The sequence below is a fragment of the Tinamus guttatus genome, unplaced genomic scaffold (assembly GCF_059628265.1).
Source record: "Tinamus guttatus ecotype Peru unplaced genomic scaffold, ASM5962826v1 Tinamus_guttatus_pri_ptg000489l, whole genome shotgun sequence".
Lineage (NCBI taxonomy): Eukaryota > Metazoa > Chordata > Aves > Tinamiformes > Tinamidae > Tinamus > Tinamus guttatus.
Window position 1 is genome coordinate 5,080,923 of NW_028289023.1, and position 20,583 is coordinate 5,101,505.

General features: G+C 37.6%; 1 pseudogene; it reads right to left on the reverse strand.

The window, feature by feature from the left end:
* LOC148592900 (uncharacterized) overlaps positions 1-19,637 on the reverse strand; it is an 84,187-nt pseudogene extending 64,550 nt beyond the window's left edge.
* Between the last annotated feature and the right edge of the window lie 946 nt (positions 19,638-20,583).

The following is a 20,583-nucleotide window of genomic DNA, read 5'->3' on the forward strand; positions in this document are numbered from 1 at the left end:
GCTGCTTTCTCAACAGAATGTTTTTTCTTCCAGTTTCCAGTATCTTCTTTTATGTGAACACTAAATGTAGAAATACAGAAGGGAGCCATATAAAGTCTTGGTAGCAATTCATCTTCATAAAAAATATAGTTTCAAATAGATGTTGAACTAATACTTATTTATATTTCTGAGATATATATTTATATTTTGAAATACAGTGATCTGTCTAATAAAAATAAAACTTTAAGACCTTAAATAATCTAGGATTTCATGGATATTCATAAGAATAGCCTGCAACACCTTACTAGTTGATTGAATAGTAATTGTCCTTCCATATATTTTGAACACAGAATAAGTTATCATCATAATTTCTGCTTCTTTACTTTGCTTCAGAGGACAGTATAAATGAAACCACATGAAAAATTTTCCCAAAGCACAAACTCTAAGTAAATCCCATAGTGATTTTCAAAATAACTATGTTTATACACACACTCTATGTTTATACACACACATAGAAATATTTGCATATTGTCTCATTCAGCTGTTTCCGCCATTCAGAGTGTAAAGGTTTCTTTGTAACAAAAAATTTGCACCGCAGTAGCTAACACTGCTGTTTCCTAGGATTTAATTTGTCATGAGGTCAGGTTAAAGAGTAAAACAATGATAACGTTAACGCCATGCACTTTATGATCTTATACTTGCCTGAAGTGAAAAAACAATAAAGCAATTTTGTAAAAGATGTGTAGATTCCTCAAGTTTGCTGTAATGCTGTTAAGAAAAAAGTTTTCCTCAAAACTGACATACATTAATGTACTTTCAAGCATTTTGATTTTTAAAATACAATTTCTACTGGAACAAACCAAATTTGCAAGTACAAGAAATTTAATGGAAATCATCAAGCAAACCTATTTCTTGGCAAAATCCAATAGTTTACAAATGCATCTTGATAACTGGTTTGTGCCCAGTCATGCTGGAACAGCTCTGGATGCCTCCCTGAGAGGTAAAGGGACTGCTGAAATGAAGTCTCTATACTTATACCTATATATATATATAAATATATATTTTATCTCCAGGTCACTCTATGTGTTACAAGGTTGTCTTGCTCCACCCCTGAGTAAATTAGCAACTCTGTATAGTCATGGTACAGTGTAGTGCCATCATGAAGTAAGAAGCCTGGATTTCAGAAACAGAAATATTGAATCCAGACTTTGCACACTGCTAATGTAAGTGTATTGCTTCTAGATCCAGACCTAGCTGCTTCAGAGCTCACTAAAGTATATCCACAGAATAGTGATCTGAGAGGCTGGCCAGACTGGAGGAAGTTAAGGATTAGGAATTTAATCATGTGTGTGCAAGCATAATGGCACTGGAAAGTCATGATAAGTTTATCCCATGCTAATGCAGCCATAAATTGATTGTCTGCAATCCGTAAAAATGCATATGTGTTAGGTGTTGTCAGCAGTTTTAAGGACCCGGAGAGAGAGTGTCTGAATGAGGTACAAAACAGATTATTTATTCGTCTTTAAAATGTCAGTGCTGTTCTTCACCTGGCCTCCTCAAATACCCCCTTGTTTACAACACATCTTTTTCAGTCCTAAACTGGCTGTTGCTCTCATCATAGGAACTGCAATTAGACCCTAAGTGTACAGGCTATTTAAAAATAAACAGTTTGAAACACATGAAATGAAATGAAATGAAATGAAATGAAATGAAATGAAATGAAATGAAATGAAATGAAATGTTGGAGGGCAAAAAGGAGCTAAGGTTTAGAAAATTTACTTGCTGTGATTTCTCTGTACCTTTTTTTTTTTTTTTTTTTTGCTATTAAAATGACCAAGCTTTATGACTGAATGAAACTCATAACTGAGACTAGAAAATTTTGTGTTGAATGACATCTCACTGCTGTCCAAGTGAGCACTGCAAGGGTAAGATCAGTTGGCTTTATGATTGGTTTATGCCTCCTGAGCAGGGGCCTTGCAATTTACACCATGAATCTTGAATATATTAAGTAGATGTCTGACTACAGCTCTGTAAATTAAACATTAGTCAGTGCTATGACTTTTCAAGGTGAATATAAGCCACAAGACTCAACTATGCAATGCCTTTGATCTTCTGCTCTGTTTCTGTGAACTGTTATAATGCTTGCATTCAGAATATGGGCTATATCTATCCACCTTAGATTTACTGTACCTTCAGGTCCCTCATACACCCTGAAAGGGTAAAAACACTCAGCTTTTAAGCTTGCACTTGTTTCTTACTGAAATCTCTGGGCTCCACATTAAGAATTTGCTTTGTTCACCCCAGCAATGCTCACTGAGATTTTGCAACTGAAGTTCTGCCTGCTTAGGGGTGATGACAAGATTATCTTGTGGCCATTGTCCTCTCATTCCATTTATTAAAACAAAAAAGTGTTTCAAAAAAAGCATAAAAGAAAAACAAATCAAATCTCGTGGCCTGTGTCATAGACTCTGATTCTTCTGAGGGGACGTTAACCTCCCTAACCGCTGCTAGAATGATAAAGCGGTGAGAAGCAAGAAGTGGAAAAGACGGAGAAGGGTGTCAGGCTTAACTTTGTGATAGAGGTACATGAGGAGCCAAGCAAGTGTGACACACGCCTGGATCTCTTGTTCACAGACAAGGAAGAAATGGCTGGGGAGATGGTAATCAATGGAAATCTTGGCTTTAGTGATCTTGATGCGATGGAGTTCAAGTTCATCAGGGGAGTGAAGAAGAAAAGGAACAAGAGCAAATATCCAGTCAAGTATAATTAAATAAGGTAAGAAACTTAAAGAAACCCATGTCAGACAGATCTGAGGACAAAGCAGCTCAGGAAATGATGGCAAGGACAGTATCCTTCAAGGTCAAGGATGGTCCATCAAAACACTTAGGAAAACAAATGGCTATGTCCAGAGATTGGAAGGAGGATTTTAGGACAAAAGGGAGGATTTTAGAAATGTCCTCCAAACATATAAGGTTCATATTAAGAAAGCTAAAATTCGCTAAGAGTTGTTGGTTTGGGGAATATTGCAGACAACAAGAAAAGATTCTTCACTGACATCAGTAGTAAAAGGCTAAACAAGGAAAATGTGGGCTGAATGCCAACACTGCTGACTGAGGCAGATGACCTAGTGGATATTCATAGGAATAAGATACTTTCTCACTCACTCTTCTTCAAATTGCTTCATGAACATTTTTGGGCAGAAGAAGGAGAATTAGGTGGTTGGTAACAGTTAGCATAGATTTAACAAGAGCAAATCATGGCTGACCAACCCATTTACCTCTGTAATTAGATGGCTGGATCTGTGGATGAGGGGAGAACAGTGAATGTCATTTACCTCAACTTTAGCAAAGTTTTTGATACCGTTTTCCACAATATTATTGAATCCAAATTAGGATGTTAAAGTCTGGGTGAGTCACTAGGCTCCTTCCACGCTGAATTAGCCTAATATCCTATACTATGATCCCCTGATCCAAAGACAACAAATTGCTTGGCTGGGTATACCCTAGACTCCTATATGGTCAGTCTTCCTCCCACTGAAGGCCTTAGTGGATTTGAACTTCTTGTATGCTGTTTTTCAGGGTCTTTCTCTGATATTTTATTGAATAGAGCATGTTCCTGTTCTATCTTTTCTTCCTTTTCATATAGATTTCTGTATTTATTTCACTCATATAGAAGTATTCTGTTTCATATAAAGTTCTTTGTCCTCTTTTAAGTCTTTTAAACTCCAAGAAATAAACATTGCTTTGGCACTGGGAATTAATTACTGTTCCAGTTTCTTCAGTTCTTGCCAGAGATGTAGTTTATCTTGCCTTTTTAGTAAATGCTGCTATCAATATGAAGTCCACAAAGATACATAAAATGCTTGAAATATTACATTGTCCAAATATAACAAAATTCCATCAGAATATTGTATTCCTTGGCTTCTTCTGCAATCATTTACATTATCATCATGCACACCAACTCCTGCAGAGTTATACTGATAAAGTGGGCTAGTCCTGATTAGGCACTCTTTGATTAAGTAGAGAGCTCCATATTAGCAAACCATCCATTGGTTTTCTACATGTAGGTATAATGATCTGAAAAAAAGTGTATGAAAGAAAAAGAGATGGAAAAAATTAGCAATAGAGGTGCAAAATATGAACTATATGCTTCCATCTAAATCAAGAGAAGTAGAAATACAATTCTCCACATAGAGAAGTCATCTCATTCATTTTCTTGTTGTAAAATCTTTTTCACTAATGGCTCCTCAGAGACCTTAATTATGCAGGAGTTAATACAGAATGTAAAATCCACTTAGAAAAAGGGGGACAGCTACTAATATCAGTGAAAGCAGGTAGAGAGATGGTAACTGATTACACTGTGAGTGTTATCAGGGGAGTGGAGCTGAATCCTACAAGGGATTCCTTCCCCTAATCATTCAGGCGATGCGTGTCAGTACTGTAGAAAAAAAAAATTCACTTGACTAGTGCAAAGATATTCATATTCACTTGACTAGACACTGTTATTAGGACCATGGATTTATAGAAGCTTTGTAGGAGATTTATAGGAAACCAGGAAATCAAGAAACCAGACCAATAGTACTTCCTAGTGAGGTGCATAGGCGTTGAATCCCTTGATCCTATGCAGTTTCGTAGCTGGCCAGATTAGGTGTATATACAGAATCAGCACCTGAATGTTAGAAATATTCAAAATAGGATTCTCTGTGAAGTATATGTTGTAGGTGAAATAAATCATGAGTTATTAGCCCAATTTGCACGAAGGACTAAGAAAAAAATGGGCCTGGAATTATGAGTCTACAAAATTAAATACATCTGCACACTTCACCCCAGGCAAGTGTATATGTTATAACCAGCACCTGGAACAACTGTATGATATGCAGTGCTGCTAATTATCCAGATTTTATATGGCTATATTTATATCCATTTAGTTCAAGTTGATGGAGCATCTACCTGTGCTGGCTGAGTTACTGACAGTGCTTTATGTACTTGACAGGAGTGCATGGAGAGCAAAAACAGCACTGAAGAATAATAAAGTCTGTAAAGTAACTACTCAGGTGTCCAAATACTTAAGTTGAATCAAAGAAATATGTAGCACTTGCTTTTCTTTGAACTATCCATGGAAATGTCAAAATGTCCATAAAACAAACTCTTAACTTTCATGCCTTATGACATCACATATTTGGTGAACATATCTGTAAACACTTTGAGCTTCACTGTTTTTATGTGCATGCCATGGCACATTGGGCAGGGACAGAGTTTTCATGTTCTCTGTTTTAGATAGATACCTGATTTCCATCCCCTGCCTCGCTTCTGCAATGAATTATATCCCCCCACTTAGTCATTAGGGAATTTCTGTTCCTAACATCAGTCTTCTGAATTGCATCTGAGCTAGAAGCCTGCATTAGATGATGTAAATTTTGCAGATATTGGGTCAGCATAAGGGAACAGATATTTCTTGCACCACTCATACTAAACTCCAGAAAGGTGTATAAATAGACTTGAATGAAATATCTACACACAACCTTCCTGAAAATACTTTTACTTTTCTTGGGAAAAGAATTCAGGCTCATAGGCAAGGAGATATTCATTAAACTTTGCAATTACATTATGTAATACAAAATATTTCAGATAATATGTGGTCTATATGTAGTCTAGAAACATGCTGTGTGCTGCAAAGATCATCTATTTCTACTTGTCAGAATAGCCATTACTTTTCCTTTTTCCTATTATAGCCAAGTCATGACTGGGAATTATGTTTTTGAAACTTACGTGTGAAAAGTTAAGTTTTAGTTGGAGGGAAAAGTTACCAAAGATTGAGAAGGATTTTTGTGTCTCCTATCTTCAGAAGCAATTGCCTTAACTTTTCTGAGCAGATGAGTTTTTTGCATGGTCCCCGTGAAACACAGATGATGTAGCCTGCTTTGGGACACCATGGGAGAAAATGGAGATACAAAGCAATTCAGATATGACTTCTATAAATCACTTAAGTGATTGTAGAAAATTTTTCAATTAAAAGTGGAGATATTTGTGTCTTTCACTGAAATAAAAACTGCAGCCAGATCTACCCCACAGAAAATGCTGATGCCTTTATTTGCTCTAAGGCATATCTGAGCCAGTATGTGGTGATTAACTGGGAGGAGATGAAGACATCTACTACCTTAATTCCATTACCTTCTCCTTTATTTTTTCAAATACTCTCTTTTTCTGCTAGCTTTTGTGCAATTTGTAGATCTATCACTTTGAGGAACACACAAGTGACAGCATTTTGTTTCATCTACTTCCCTGTTCAAGAAAATTATAATTTTTACATTTTCCTGATTAATTTGCACCTTATTTTATGGGAGATAACAAAAAACTTCTTTGTTACAGAGGCAGTGTGAGAAAAACATTTGGTAATCATTAATTGTAACACTTTGACGTTTGTGATCAAGGCAAGCTGGAAGTTGGGAAAGTAGATAAATTCTCCTCTGATATGAATTTAACTGCTAAAATAAAAATTCTTCAAGGCCCGCAGATGAAAACAACAGTAATAGGCTAGCAACAGTCTATGAATTCCAATCAATAAAGAGTGAAAGCTGTTGTTTCATGAGTATTAGCATTTAACATTATGAATTGTTCACAGCATGCCCATCTGGGTTTAACAGTCTCAATATTTAAATATCATTCAACAGTTATGAAACTGTCTGAAAATGTTCTTCTCCTGCTGATTCTAGAAATTTGTCTCTTGATTCTTTTATTTATAGATTTAAATACTATTAGTACATCTCTATGTTATGGGTTACTAGACCTTGAAGTAGTAGGTTGGAAAGAAGTTTCCTTTTGAACAGTGTTTATCAAATTTTGAGTTTCATAAAATCTGAAGATTTGTTATAACAAAAAAGAATGGGATCTGCACTGCTTTTTTTTTCCAGTGTGTATCAGTTGGCTTTCTCTTTACTAGACTGGAACGAAATAATGTTTTTAACTTCTGAACTTCACAGATCTACAAAATCAGAAAAAAAATGGGATCATCTATTTCTTACATAATTTTCTTGCACACACTTCACTTCCAATGAGAATGTAGCTTGCAGGGAAAAAATAGTCTTGATTTTCACATTTTTAATAATGAACTAACAAGCAGTCTTTTGTAAAATTTTTCTATAGTTATTTTCTCAACCTTAAAACATTCATCTTACTTCTAGAGGTAATTTTCTGATTTCAGTTTCCAGACACTGGATTTTGTTATTTATTTATTTCTTTTTTGCTATATTGAAAAGGCTTTTCTTACCTCATATCTGCTTCCTGTGGCAATACCAAAAGAAAAATTCCCAGAAGCTAACCTAGCCAATGGAGAGAAATCCTCCCTAGGTTTCATCTATTTTCAGCAGAGCTTTCCTTGGAGGTAGACTCAGAGCAGGATTGAGGCATTAGTACAACAATGTTTTTCTGTTTACAACTGAGTGATTCTAAAGTGATTAGCTTCATGAATACTCCCACTGTCTTTTTCCCCAATACCCTGATTAGTCTTGAGTCTTTCATTTGGACATTCTCCAATTTAACAACCTACCTCTTGAGCCATAAATACCAGAATTGGACATATTAATAGAATATGAAGTAGTGCCAAATACAAGAGTAAATTATGTATTTTTATCAATATTCTAATCTATAAACTGTCAGATTTTGGCAACAGTGTCCATATTCTCTGCTCATATTTACCTGGTTATCCAGTATGATTTCTCTATTCTTCACAGAGACAGTCTCAGGGACACCCCTCATCTCTACATCCCAGCATATTTTGTTCCAATATGTACACCTTTTTATTTTTCTTTATTAAAATGTGTAGTGTTTGATATTTCCATGTTTACAAAGTAAGTAGATTATTCAGTGTCCTGTCTGCTTCATTATTTAACATTCTTTGTTCTGCATCTTTATCTGCAATTTATTTTATTCCAGGTTTTAAGATGATGTTGAATAATGTATGGCTAATAAAAATCCACTCCTCTTGGACCCCAGTAAAAGCACAATCAGTGTTGATTACCTGCTTAAAATTATTATTTGAACTCAGTCTATGTAACATGTATCACATCATTAAATAGCACTTCATTTTCTTAATCGACTTTGTAATGTTTTACCACATAAATGGCATCATAGAATTCAAGTATACTGCAATACTAGGAACCAACAGTGTTTCCAAAATAATATTAACAAAATAAATAAATATATTATAGGATCTATTTTTGTTGTGATTTGAGGAGGGGGGCAAATTTATTAGGAGGTAAATCCGCTTGCATTCCAGCCGATTCTCTGAGGTTAGAGAAACTGCGGACGGCTGGATTTCTCTCTTAGGGATACCAAATACTGTGTTAACTATAGGCCTGACTCTGACAGCACTGGATTCACGGACAGTTTGTCAACGATAGACCCAACTGCCTTCAAAACAAGTAGTCGAGTTTGTGAATAGTATGATTTATTCAAATACAACATTTACAATGCAGGTTTCAGATGTCAGTACAGGAAATTCTCTACTACAGTGTGGAGTTCTCAGCTAGCTCTAATGTACAAATGTGCAATCATCACTCACCCAAGAAGAGGGAAGTTGGCTCTCAACCTCAAGGAGTCTCCTCAGGTGGCCTTCCAATCTATAGGGAGGAGATTCAGCCCGACGACTGATCTAGAAATTATGATGGAGTTTTTCCTCTAACTTCTTCCCTCCTTAGTCATTTCTTTATACTTTTTTTTTACACTCAAGTGGGGCTTGAGTGACTGTAGTCAAACTTACTTTTGTTATTGATTGATTGAAAAGTCTCTCATTTTCATTTAAAGGTATAGTCAATCAAAAATCTAGACAGCAGGCTCAGTGAGCACTGGTCATAGCTTGGAGGCGGGTAACTTTTGGCATGGACGTGTGTTAGTATTATAATGAGGTTATAAAGAGGAAAAGTTCCAGAAAAGTTAATCTAAAGGGACTGATCTGCCACCCTTGTAGGCCCATCATCAGACATCTTATTGTACTATATGTGACTTATCACCTGCATGGTACCACCAGGTCCACTGGGTCACCACCTCCACAGGGAGTACAACAGAGTTTGGCCACAGTGTCTTCACTCCTCTCCACCCTCCAATCACCCTTCAGCTGCATGGCACCATCAAGTTACCACCTCCACAGGGAGTACAACAGAGTTTGGTCAAGGTGTCTCCAACCTGCTGCACTCTTCAGTTACTCTTATTCATGTGTGCTAGACTGTGTTGCTGAGGGAATTGTGGAGGAATAGATTCTGTACATACCAAGCATCCTGGAAGTGGTAACTGTCTCTCACCAAGCCAAGCAAGCCTCTGTAATGCCATAACTTCTGTTAGGCCCCATTTTTTCTCTAATTTCCCCTTTCTTAAGTGTTATTCAACATGATTTATGGAAAGTTGTGGGAAAATTACTAGAAATCAAAGTATGGTAATAGGGGTGGAATCAAAAAAAGTACATCTACTAAAGGGCATAAATGCTTATAACAGGAAATATTTTTATATGTAAGTTAAGAGTGATAGGAGAACTGAAGAAAGAGTGGACTGGTATTATCAAGTATGAAGGTTAATTATAGATGATCACTTCATTTTCACTCGGAAGTTCAGCTGTGATCAGGTCAATAACATAATTTCCACCAGCGTTGACAAATAAAGAACTGGGAAGTAGGAAATAAAAAAAAGGTTATACACAGGCTATGTACTATTTAGATATTTAATAAGTTAGATTACACCAGTTCATTTTAGTTAGATAATACTCACTCCATGAAGAGCAGCCAACCCAAACCAAATTGTTGATTAACATTATCCATAAATTAGATGTGATTGTAAATAAGTGCTGCCACATTTATTTGATCCATAGAATAAAGACATTGAAACAAGCAGCTAATTCCATCAGAAGAGTGACAAGCTTTGTGCAGATGCGGATGCTTAGATTTCAATCATATAATGTTTACTTCTATAATGTTCCTGAGGAATGTAGCGGAAGATAATTCCAAAATCCCCAGTAATCTGAATGTGGTACTGTCCATTTATTCCAGAATAAGTGACACAGTTCTATGCAAATATCAGCTCTATTAAGAGACTCTGGGATCTACAGGGAAGGGAAGTAGGTGATGTTATTCTGAGATGTTATTTTTATTAATTATTTTTAAATAATAATTAATTTAAATAATAATTATGTATTAATTTCTATTAAATATTGTTTTATTATGTTTATGTTATTAATTTAATTGTCTTTAGGTGGCTTTGATAGCCTAACAAACAGAAGACAAGCTATATTACAAGATCTTGTCACGAGGTTTTCTAGCAATGATACTACACTTATACAACCCACTCATTTCTAAGACTTTTAAACAAAGGCCCTTGAACTTCATAGGATGATTTGTTTCATGCATCGTTCTTCCAACAGTTCCTCCTCTTTCCTCTGCAATGTTCTATACTTCCCTCCATTTCCTCCATGACTCCATCACTGCAACACTACTATGCCCTCTTCATTGCCCTCCTATTTTCACTAGCTGAATCTAGTAACTTCGGTTGTTTTGTTATTTTTTTTCTTCTCTGCTGCCAGATTCATGTCAGTAGTAGCAGTTGCTTTCTGCAGCCCTCCAAATATTTCTCTTAGGGAGAAGACACCCTCAGGCAAGCCTATTGTGAAAAAACTTCTCAGAATGTAAATTGTCTAAAAGTAGAATAGCCAGTGGCATAGCATGTAGATATGGTTTCTTTATTCATTAGTTTGAAGTTTCCTGTTACATATGAATTCTTTATATGGTGACTTTTATGTATACTCAGGGAAAAAAAATGCTATTATTCCTGTGTGACGGATGTGCTCCTTCCCCAGCTCAGCCTGACATTTCACACTGTTCAGGCATTAACTACCACGTTGTCTGATCCTGGTGGTTGGCCTCCCTGATTTCTTCCCCCACTCAGACATTAAACATCAATAATAGTCCTGATGGCTGCATCCCGATGTGGAGATAAGGCTAATTGTGCATACACCTGCCAAAAGTCCTTTGAAATGAAAGGATGACTATAAGTCATCTTATCCCATAAATATAAGGACAGCCCTAGAGCCCTTTGAGCTCTCCTTGCATCACAGTGGGCTGCATGCCAGGATCTCCCCTTGAACAGGCACACCTCTCAAGAATACTTCTCAGGGTTGAGAGATCCTTCCCACAACAGATTTGTGGTAAGTGACTATAGCATGCTCTCTCTCTTTTTGAACTTGCAAACTTTACTTCGTAACTGTGCTCAAAATTCCTTAGTCATAAATCATTGACCAGATCTGGGACTAGGACTGGATCCAGCTGCACCCAGACTCCTCTCAGAAGGAGTTTGGAAAGCAAGGGGGTCCATTCTGAACCGCATGACTCAACAGGAGGATGTCCTTGATAATTCTGTGTGTATCTTGACCTCCATGCAGTACATAATAAGTGACCTTGCCATAGATACTCGTGAAATCATTGTCCATATCAATAAAATCTATTACTATTTCTTTCGCATGAGTGAAGTGCATTGTGTCCCTCACCCCCACCACCACTCATTCCATGACAGCCCGCTATGTGACCTTAGACCCAAATGAAGTTGAAAATGTGAGTATGATGTTGTGAAACTGGTGTCCTCTTTATCTTTTTCATAAAATGTGTTGGATAAATGCATTTGAAACGTTGAGGAAACATGATGCTTTTGTCTCTCTGTGGATTCCCAGGCTCCCTGCCACATCATTATAGCCTTCTGTACATTTTATCCAGGGAGCACAGTGAAATTACAGTACTAGTGGCACAAGCAATATCTCCAGTAAAGGTAGGTAGGTAGGTCTTCTGCAAGGTAGTTCTAAGGAATCTGGCATAAGGCAGACTAAAAGCTTATAAAAGGTGACATTTCTTCCACAAAAATACTTAGGCTTCCTAGAACCTGGGAGATATATGGTCTTGTTGGCTTAGAATGTTGTGGAGCCTTCACCCTTGCTCATGAGATGCTGAGGGGATGGAAACATTAAAAGGAAAAGAGGAAGACAACAGTGTTTCTGCCTATGGCCAGAAACATAATTACCAAGGCATTTTGTAGAATCAGCTAGTATTTAATCATCCCACCAGAGAAGACAGATTGTGGCTGTATTAGGTTAAAAGTGAAAGGGATCTACACTTACTATGTCTTCTTGGCAGTCTTTCATAAGATCCTGCTGTATGATACAGCATGACATGATGATTCAAAAGGCATTTGGGATCCTGTCATTGAGGTACTACCTGAAGATACAGTATATCACAGTAAGCTGTTTTAAAGCTCAGTTCTCTGCTACCCAGCTTCAATCTCATCTCTCTTCAAAAGAGAAAAAATATCCCTCCACCTTAACCCATTTCAGGTGTGATTTTCGTATATACGGTATTAATCTTTGATTAAATTCCCTATGTCATCTGATTACCCAGGTGAACATTTTATGCCTAAAAGCATAAGAGATGCAGATCATTACCCATGAGAAGGTGTGCACCCTGATTTAATTCATATTACTGTCTGTTCGTGGATGGAAGAGCCAGCCTATCTGCAGTCAGTTGGTGGATGTTTGTAATCTATAAAGAACATATGTTCTACATTACAGGGTAGGTGATCAATGTGTTCATGAAACATGATGCTCAAGAATTCCTGTCCATGATTTTAAGTGTGGAGACCATTGCATAGATATTGGATGAGGATTTGTATTTCCTCACTATTTGAGGAATCTTTCTTAAAAAAAAATACCAATGTACTCTGAGGCTCTAATGATACAAACCACAGGGGATGGCTTGTGCATAAAAATAGCTCTGTGCAAGTCTGGTACCATTTGATGAATTTCTTCATCTTGAACTAGTTTCTTATCAGTTCAGCAAGATTCAGAGTGACAAAGATCAAAAAAGTGCTAGCTGTCATCTTGGGCATAATGTAATCTAATGTAATGTAAAGCCATAAGAAAGTACATAAGTTAAAGCCATGCAAGATGAAAAAGAAAAAACAAAAAAAAAAAAAACAGGCAGAACTATGATGTTGAAATGGGAATAATTAGCTACTGAAGGAAGCAAAAGGTGACATGAAGTTAAAAAAAAAACATGAAAAAAATAAAAAAATAAAAACAGACAAATAAATAGTGAATTGCAAGTCACAGAGTCAGAAATATCAGTGGTCAATTCATTCAAAGAGAAATGAAAGCTGACCTTTTGCCACCTGAATGATGATTGCCTGACCAGCAGAAAATCTACCTGACCATTTCTTCACCTGTCTTTATCTGTAGGAACAGTTTCTGTTTCTATTATTTTAAAATGTCTTGTTTATGTACAACTTGATCATTTGTGCAGCAGCAATTGCATTGGAATGTATAGGACATTCCACCCAGGATGTTAATCAATACGTAAATTAGACATAGCACTATGGGCGCTGTCTGAGGGAATCATTAGCATTGTGTGAAATTCCCACATGGAGAATTTCTGTAAAAATCAGTCAAATACATAATTGGAAAGGTGGCTAGAATATGAGTCAGTCACCCAGTTTCATGTCAGGTCCATTGCCTCAAACTAATCCATTATCTCATCTATGTAGATGATTCTCTGAGGAGTTTTTGGACCAGCCAGGGATTTCATGGCTTAAGAGCTCCAGGAGTGCATATAATCTTGGTCATCATGGCAATTACACATTATTGTAACTAAATCATGTGATTTTCATAGAAATTTTTCTTAGAATTTAAGCTCCATACCTCATACCATATTGCTATTATTTATATAATCTACTACCTAATCGTAATGCAATATGTATTGTTGTATAAGTCAGTAAACAGATAAAAAAAAAAAAAAGAAAAGAAATATTCCCAAGTTCTTTACATTCTGCTTGCAGAATTTCCTTTCTCATGGTGAAAAAATTACCAAACAAAGATGACCCTGTGAGGCCTGAAGGTTCTGAAGAAAGTCTCCCGTTGAAGGTGATTCTCCTCATATAGCCAGGCTTTCATGCCACATGCAGAAGTGTAGTGTCATCAGTCAGTGTTCTTCCCTGGTCAGCTAAGAGAAGATCAATGTATTTCCAAGCTATGATCTTACTATCCCCTGAGAAGAGGGAGACAGCTTCACTGTCAGGATTGTCTGTGTTCCACTATTACCAACAATGTAACAGGAATCAGCACATTGCTTGGTCCTTTTCCTTTCTAACCTGTCACTCCTGGCAGGTCTAGATGTACAAAATTTGCTCATATGCTATATTTGACACCTGTGTTGCAGCAATTGGCAGCATAGCTATGTAGGAATTTCAGTATAAAATTGAGAGACTTTTTAATATACTGAATAAGTTGGGATAGGCTCATACGTATGTGTGAAGAATCTGTATTGGAGGCAATACACAACACATATGGTCAGTGGGGCTAAGAAACAAGGGAAGTGAGGAAGCCCATTGAGTTCCTGCTAAAACACTGCACAGTGAATATTACAGTCTCAGTAGCATTTACACAAATTGTGTATGTCCATTGGCCCATAAATTTAAACATGTACTCAGGCACTACTGTCAAAGGCAGTGTTTCTTTTAGAACCTGTAAACATAAAGAATATACACATATCATCACTTTGTCCTATTATTAATGGCACATGAATTTACCCCACAAGAACCATAGACATGACTTCAAGGTTTCCAAAGAATCTTGAGTGATACTGTGTAAATAGCTGCTGTGTTAGTCTATTGTCAAGAATTTCATTCAGCCCTACTAGTAAGGAGTCAGGGATTTAGAAAGGTGGCATAAAGTTAATTCCTCACGTTTTGTACAAGATGCTACCCAGAGAAAGAATATGTAGTCACTGAGTGGTCACGAGCTTTTGTCCCTTTTGTAATAATGCTTTTCCTTACATTAGTGAAGAACAAACATCAAAACTACTCTGTAGCTGTTGTTATATCAATACAGGAACCTTCATCAGAGTAGATTGGTTACACCATATTTACACAGGCACAACCGTAAACAGGATGAGTTTCCTAGCAACCTGATCATAAAAGCTACAGAGAAAATACTTATGTTTAAAAGAAGGAGTCTTTTCTAAATGAAAGGATAGGACACTTCAGTTTCATGTTCCTAGAAACTGCTCACAGTCCTTTCCTTGTTCTTATTTCCTTCATTTGCTGTCAGTTACATAACTCCCTTTTCAGTTCATAGATATCAGCATCAACTGTGTTAAAAGTGTGCTTTACTTTTGTTGAAATTCAAGGTCACCATGCCATGATACGACTTTTGTATATTTTCTTGAGAGGTGTTGAGAAGACAGAAATAGGGGAAAGCAGACATCAGAGCTCAAAATATATTCAGTGGATTCAGGTTTAAAGGTTGTTGCAGACACATCGTTATAAGAATTGGATAGCTTCTTACTGTATTACTTAGAATGTCTATCTTTATAATGAGGAGACTCAACAACTTTTTTTGTTTTTGAAATAAGGTTTGATGGAAGAAATATTGTGGTTTTATGGTTTTATGTTCAACCCTGTACTGATGTGCACCATGGTGTTTGCAACAGGAAACTCTAAAGGAAAAACAACAACAAAAAAGTCCTCTCTACAGTAGACAACAGCTTTTATCAGCTTCCAGGCACAAAAGAAAGGAAACAGATGACTCCAGAGCCAGAACAGATTCTCTGCCTGGTATTGGTTGTGTATACATATAAAAAAACATAAATTCTAATCAGAACATTGCATGGCTTAAAAGAGCCTTACTCCAGAACATTAACAAAGAACTGGCCATACATAAATAAATAAAATAAGTACAGAAGACACTTATCAAGATATGGGACTAATTCTTCATAGACTGAAGGCTGGGAAGTTAAATTCATAGTAGAAAGGAGTCTCATGATTTGTTCTAAAACAGCATTCCATAGATTTTTCTTACTGCGAGCTTCATTATGTGTATACAATATACATTAAATAATTTTATTTTTTCCTTCTTAGTAGGGTATTAAGACTAGTGTGGGTGTTAGAGAAATGTGAAAGTGGGCTGTAGAATAACTAAAAATTATATACATAGATTCTTTCATGTTATTCTGTAAGTAAGGCAGTTAAAACCAAGACTAAAAAAAAAAAAAAAAATCAGAACTAAGCAACTAAGCCCCATAATTCTGAAATTACATCTATCCTTCAGTATCATCCATTCACCCACACTGCTTCCAGGATCGAGATGATCAGAGCCCCCAAAGCTGTGATAGACTCATGAAAAATGACATTTGAAGAGCCACGGAAAATTACCTGCTTTAAATGTTGCCAGCTTCCAGAGCCAGAGAGTGAATCCCTATTTCTGCAATCAGTTACTTCTCTGTCCGTTTCCCTGCCATCTTGAGTTAGGAACAGAAAGGACCACTGAAACTTCATCATAGACATTTTGAGAATACTATTTAAATGATGTTGTTGATGCATATGAGTTCTTCTGAATGCTTCCTGTTCTTACTTGTTCTTATTTTGTGTGAACAAAACACATTAGGCAGTAACTTTAGTTACAAGTAACATTAGGCAGTTACTTTTTCCATATAACATAGGCAAATACAGGGTTATGTTAATCCCATATGCTACAGCAAACATATAGGGAAAATCTGTTAATTTCTCAAGTATTGTTTCTAGAATTTTTATATATATATACTGATACAAAAATATCAGGATCTCTGCTTACACTCTTATTTCTGAACTATTTCTATAGCTATTTTCATAGGACTCCTTTCTAACATCTTTAAAGCATAATTAGCAGGCAAAAAATACACTTACATACTTTTTGCAGCATCTATTTATCCCTAAGCATGATGCTTAGAAATGTTATGCTGACGCTGGAGAAAAAATAGCCCTATTTGAAAATAAACAGTGGATGTATCTGAATTTGCTATTACTCCAGAAAATGGCTTGGAAATATGAATTGTTCCCTGGAAGCACCAGCTTAGTGATCAAAAACCAAATGAGATATTGTAAATAATCATCAAAGGAACAAGAGACAACGGAGAAAATACTGTTATTCCATTGGGAAACTATGTTACACCCAATCTTTAGCATTTTTTGCCAGTCCTATCTCAAACAGGTTATAGTAGGTCTAGAGAAAAGTAGAAAAAACAATGAGAATAAGGACCATTTCCATATATTCTGATCCTAAAAAGGAAGGGCAGAAAATATCTGATGGAGATCTATAAAATCCTGAATGGTAAGGAAAAGTCATTACAAAATAGTCACCTTTTTTAACAAACAACAATCGTGTTTGTGTGACTTATTAAGATAAGCAAATAAGTTTTGAAAGAACAACACAATTTTCATTTTGCAGGTCATCATTAACTTGTGGAAATCATTGTGATAGAATGTAGAGATGCAAAAAGTTGAAGTGGACTTGAAAGAATATTACAAAAGTTAGAAAAATTGTGGAAGTCCCTAAGAGGGATCTCAGCAATTTCTGTGTCTTGCATTCTTCACCAAACATCTGCCATTGCCTGTCAAAGAGAGGATAGCTGCCTGGAAGGATATTTGGTTGGATCCCCAATTGCTCAGATTGGAGGGAAGACCTGTAAGCTCAGCTTTGCCATTGGCATTCAGACCACGCCATTCAACCCTTGGCACACCCCTGGTGGAGTAGAAATTGCCCCTACTCCCAAAAGGAACAAATACTTCAAGAATGTTGCACGCTTTGGATGCAGGAAGCATCTACTTGTGAACTATGCTCAGCTGTCTTGCTTCACACACCATGAAGACAGAGAAGACAGCCCAAAGTCATTTCCTAGAAGTGTCTGAATGTTGCTCATAAGTGCAGCTGAGATTACTAGACACAAGATCTCTGACTGACTGCAAGGGCAGTATGGATTTGTAAACCAAGTCTTGAGACAATATATCAGGCTCTGACCTGTAACTGCCTAACACAGTTACAGCATTCATTTAGTCTTGCGCACCATACAGCTCCAACCCTAATTCTGACCATAGCTGCCTTTTTTTCCAAAACTAAATAATTTATACTCACTTCAGTATATCTATACTTTTTATATAAGTGCATTACATTATAAATTACATTCAAAAGAAAAAAGTAAAGCATACCTTTTTTTTTTCTTGGAAATAGCCTTGAAAATAAAAGACAAATCTCTTTTTTGTCATGCTTTCAAATTTTTTGCAAGCTATTTCCATGCTTGCTTTTTTATTATTTTTTTTGTTAATTTTACTCTACTTTTCTAGTCTTCCCAATACAGCTGGAATTAAATTAAAATACTTAAAGTAAGAAAGTCACAAGCAACAAATATATTCTCAAAGTATTTTCATTTCATGTCTTGGGACCAATATGCCCATTGGCTAGGGACTCCAAAACTAATCTCGTTAATAAAATAGACAAAAAAGCAACACAAACACACTTGACTCAGAGGCAAATAGCGGATCAGATTTATTGTCTAAATAACATGGTCCTCACAAATTCGTGATCTAACAGACAAAATATTGTAACATTTATACCTGTAGCAAGTTATTAGCACAATAGGCTCTTTTATGCCAATGCAAAGCTGACGGTTCTTTGATAAAGTGATTAAAATGATTACATATCCCATTTCCTCATCAGTATTTATAATTTACCCATATCATAGGACACTGAACCACATTACACTCAGCAAATGTCTTCTTTCCTTGGTTGCCCTTTACCTTCAACACTTTACAAGTATCATCTTCCAGCCTTGTAAGTACACATCTCTGTATCCACCTGTTGGTCCCAGCCTCTGTGGGGGCTATTGCATTTAATATTCAGTGCAGTTCACACTGTAGTCCACATGATTATACATAGAATCATAGAATGCTTAAGGTTGGAAGGGACCTCTAGAGGTCATCTAGTCCAACCCCCCTGCTCCAGCAGGGTCACCTAGAGCACGTGGCACAGGACTGCATCTAAGTGGGTTTTGAAGATCTCCAGAGAAGGAGACTCCACAACCTCCCTGGGCAGCCTGTTCCAGGGCTTTGTCACTCTCACTGTCAAGATATTTTTTCCTTAAGTTCCTCTGGAACTTTTGGTGTTTCAGTTTGTGGTCTCTAGTTCTGTCGGTGAAAAGTGAAAAGAGGCCAGCACTATCCTCCTCACTGCCTCCCTTGAGGTACTTATAGACACTGATTAGATCCCTTCTCAGCCTTCTCTTCTCCAGGCTGAACAGGCCCAGCTCCCTCAACCTCTCCTCATAGGGCAGATGTTCCAGGCTCCCGATCATTCTCGTAGCCCTGCGCTGGACTCTCTCCAGCAGCTCCACGTCCCTCTTGTACTGTGAGGCCCAGAATTGCACACTATACTCCAGATGTGACCTCACCAGGCCTGAGTAGAGGGGCAGGATCACCTCCCTCGACCTGCTGGAGACGCTCTTCTTAATGCACCCCAGGATCCCATTGGCCTTCTTGGCCATGAGGACACGCTGCTGCCTCATGGTCAACTTGTCGTCCACCATGACACCCAGGTCCCTCTCTGCAGAGCTGCTCTCCAGAAGGTCAGTCCCCAGCCTGTACTAGTGTCTGGGGTTATTCCTCCCCAGGTGCAGGACCTTGCACTTAGCCTTGTTGAATTTCATGAGGTTTTTCACCGCCCAGCTGTCCAGTCTGTTCAGGTTCCTCCAGATGGCAGCACAGCCCTCTGAGGTATCAGCTACTCGTCCCAGTTTCCTATCATCAGCAAACTTGCTGAGGGAGCACTCTGTCATTGATGAGTAAATTGAACAGGACTGGACCAAGGACTGACCCCTGGGGGACACTAGCTAGCTATGGGCCTCCAACTAGACTCTGCATCGCTGATCATCCCCCTCTGAGCTCTGCCATCCAGCCAGTTCCTAATACACCTCACTGTCCACTCATCTATCCCACACTTCCGGAGCTTGCCCAGGAGGATGTTTTGAGGGACGGTGTCAAAAGCCTTGGTGAAGTTGAGACAGACGACATCCACTGCTCTCTCCTCATCTATCCAGCCGGTCATTCCATCATAGAAGGCTATCAGGTTAGTCAAGCATGATTTCCCCTTGGTGAATCCATGCTGACTACTCTTGAGCATCTTCTTGTCCTCCATGTGCCTGGAGACAACAGCCAGTATGAGCAGTGCCATCACTTTTCCAGGGACGGAGGTGAGACTCACTGGCCTAGGTACTCCTTCTTGCCTTTTTTGACGGCACCTCCCCTTTCTCCAGGATCTTTCAAAGATGACGGAGAGCGGCTCAGCTAAGATCTCTGCCAGCTCATGCAGCACTCTGGAGTGCATCCCATCAGGGCCCATGGATTTGTGGTATCGAGGTTCTTTAGGTGCTCTCTGACCCAATCTCCCTCTACCCAGGGCAAGTCTTCCTCTCTCCAGGCTTCTTCTCTTGTTCCTAGGGCCTGGGACTCTAAAGGGCTGCCCTTGGTAAACACCGAAGCAAAGAAGGCATTCGGCAGCTCTGCTTTTTCTGTGTTATTCGTAACCAGTGTAACTGTGTTAATCGTTACATACTAATTCAGTATACCATGGTCTTTTTGTTTGTTTAAGTAAGGTAAACAAACAACAACAACAAAAAAAGTAAGTTTCTCAAATGTCAACTCAATATAAACCACTTTAGTATCTTAAGCTAACTAGCTTCCTCAGTGGAGTCTGAATTTTTCAGTGCAAACAACATACATGCA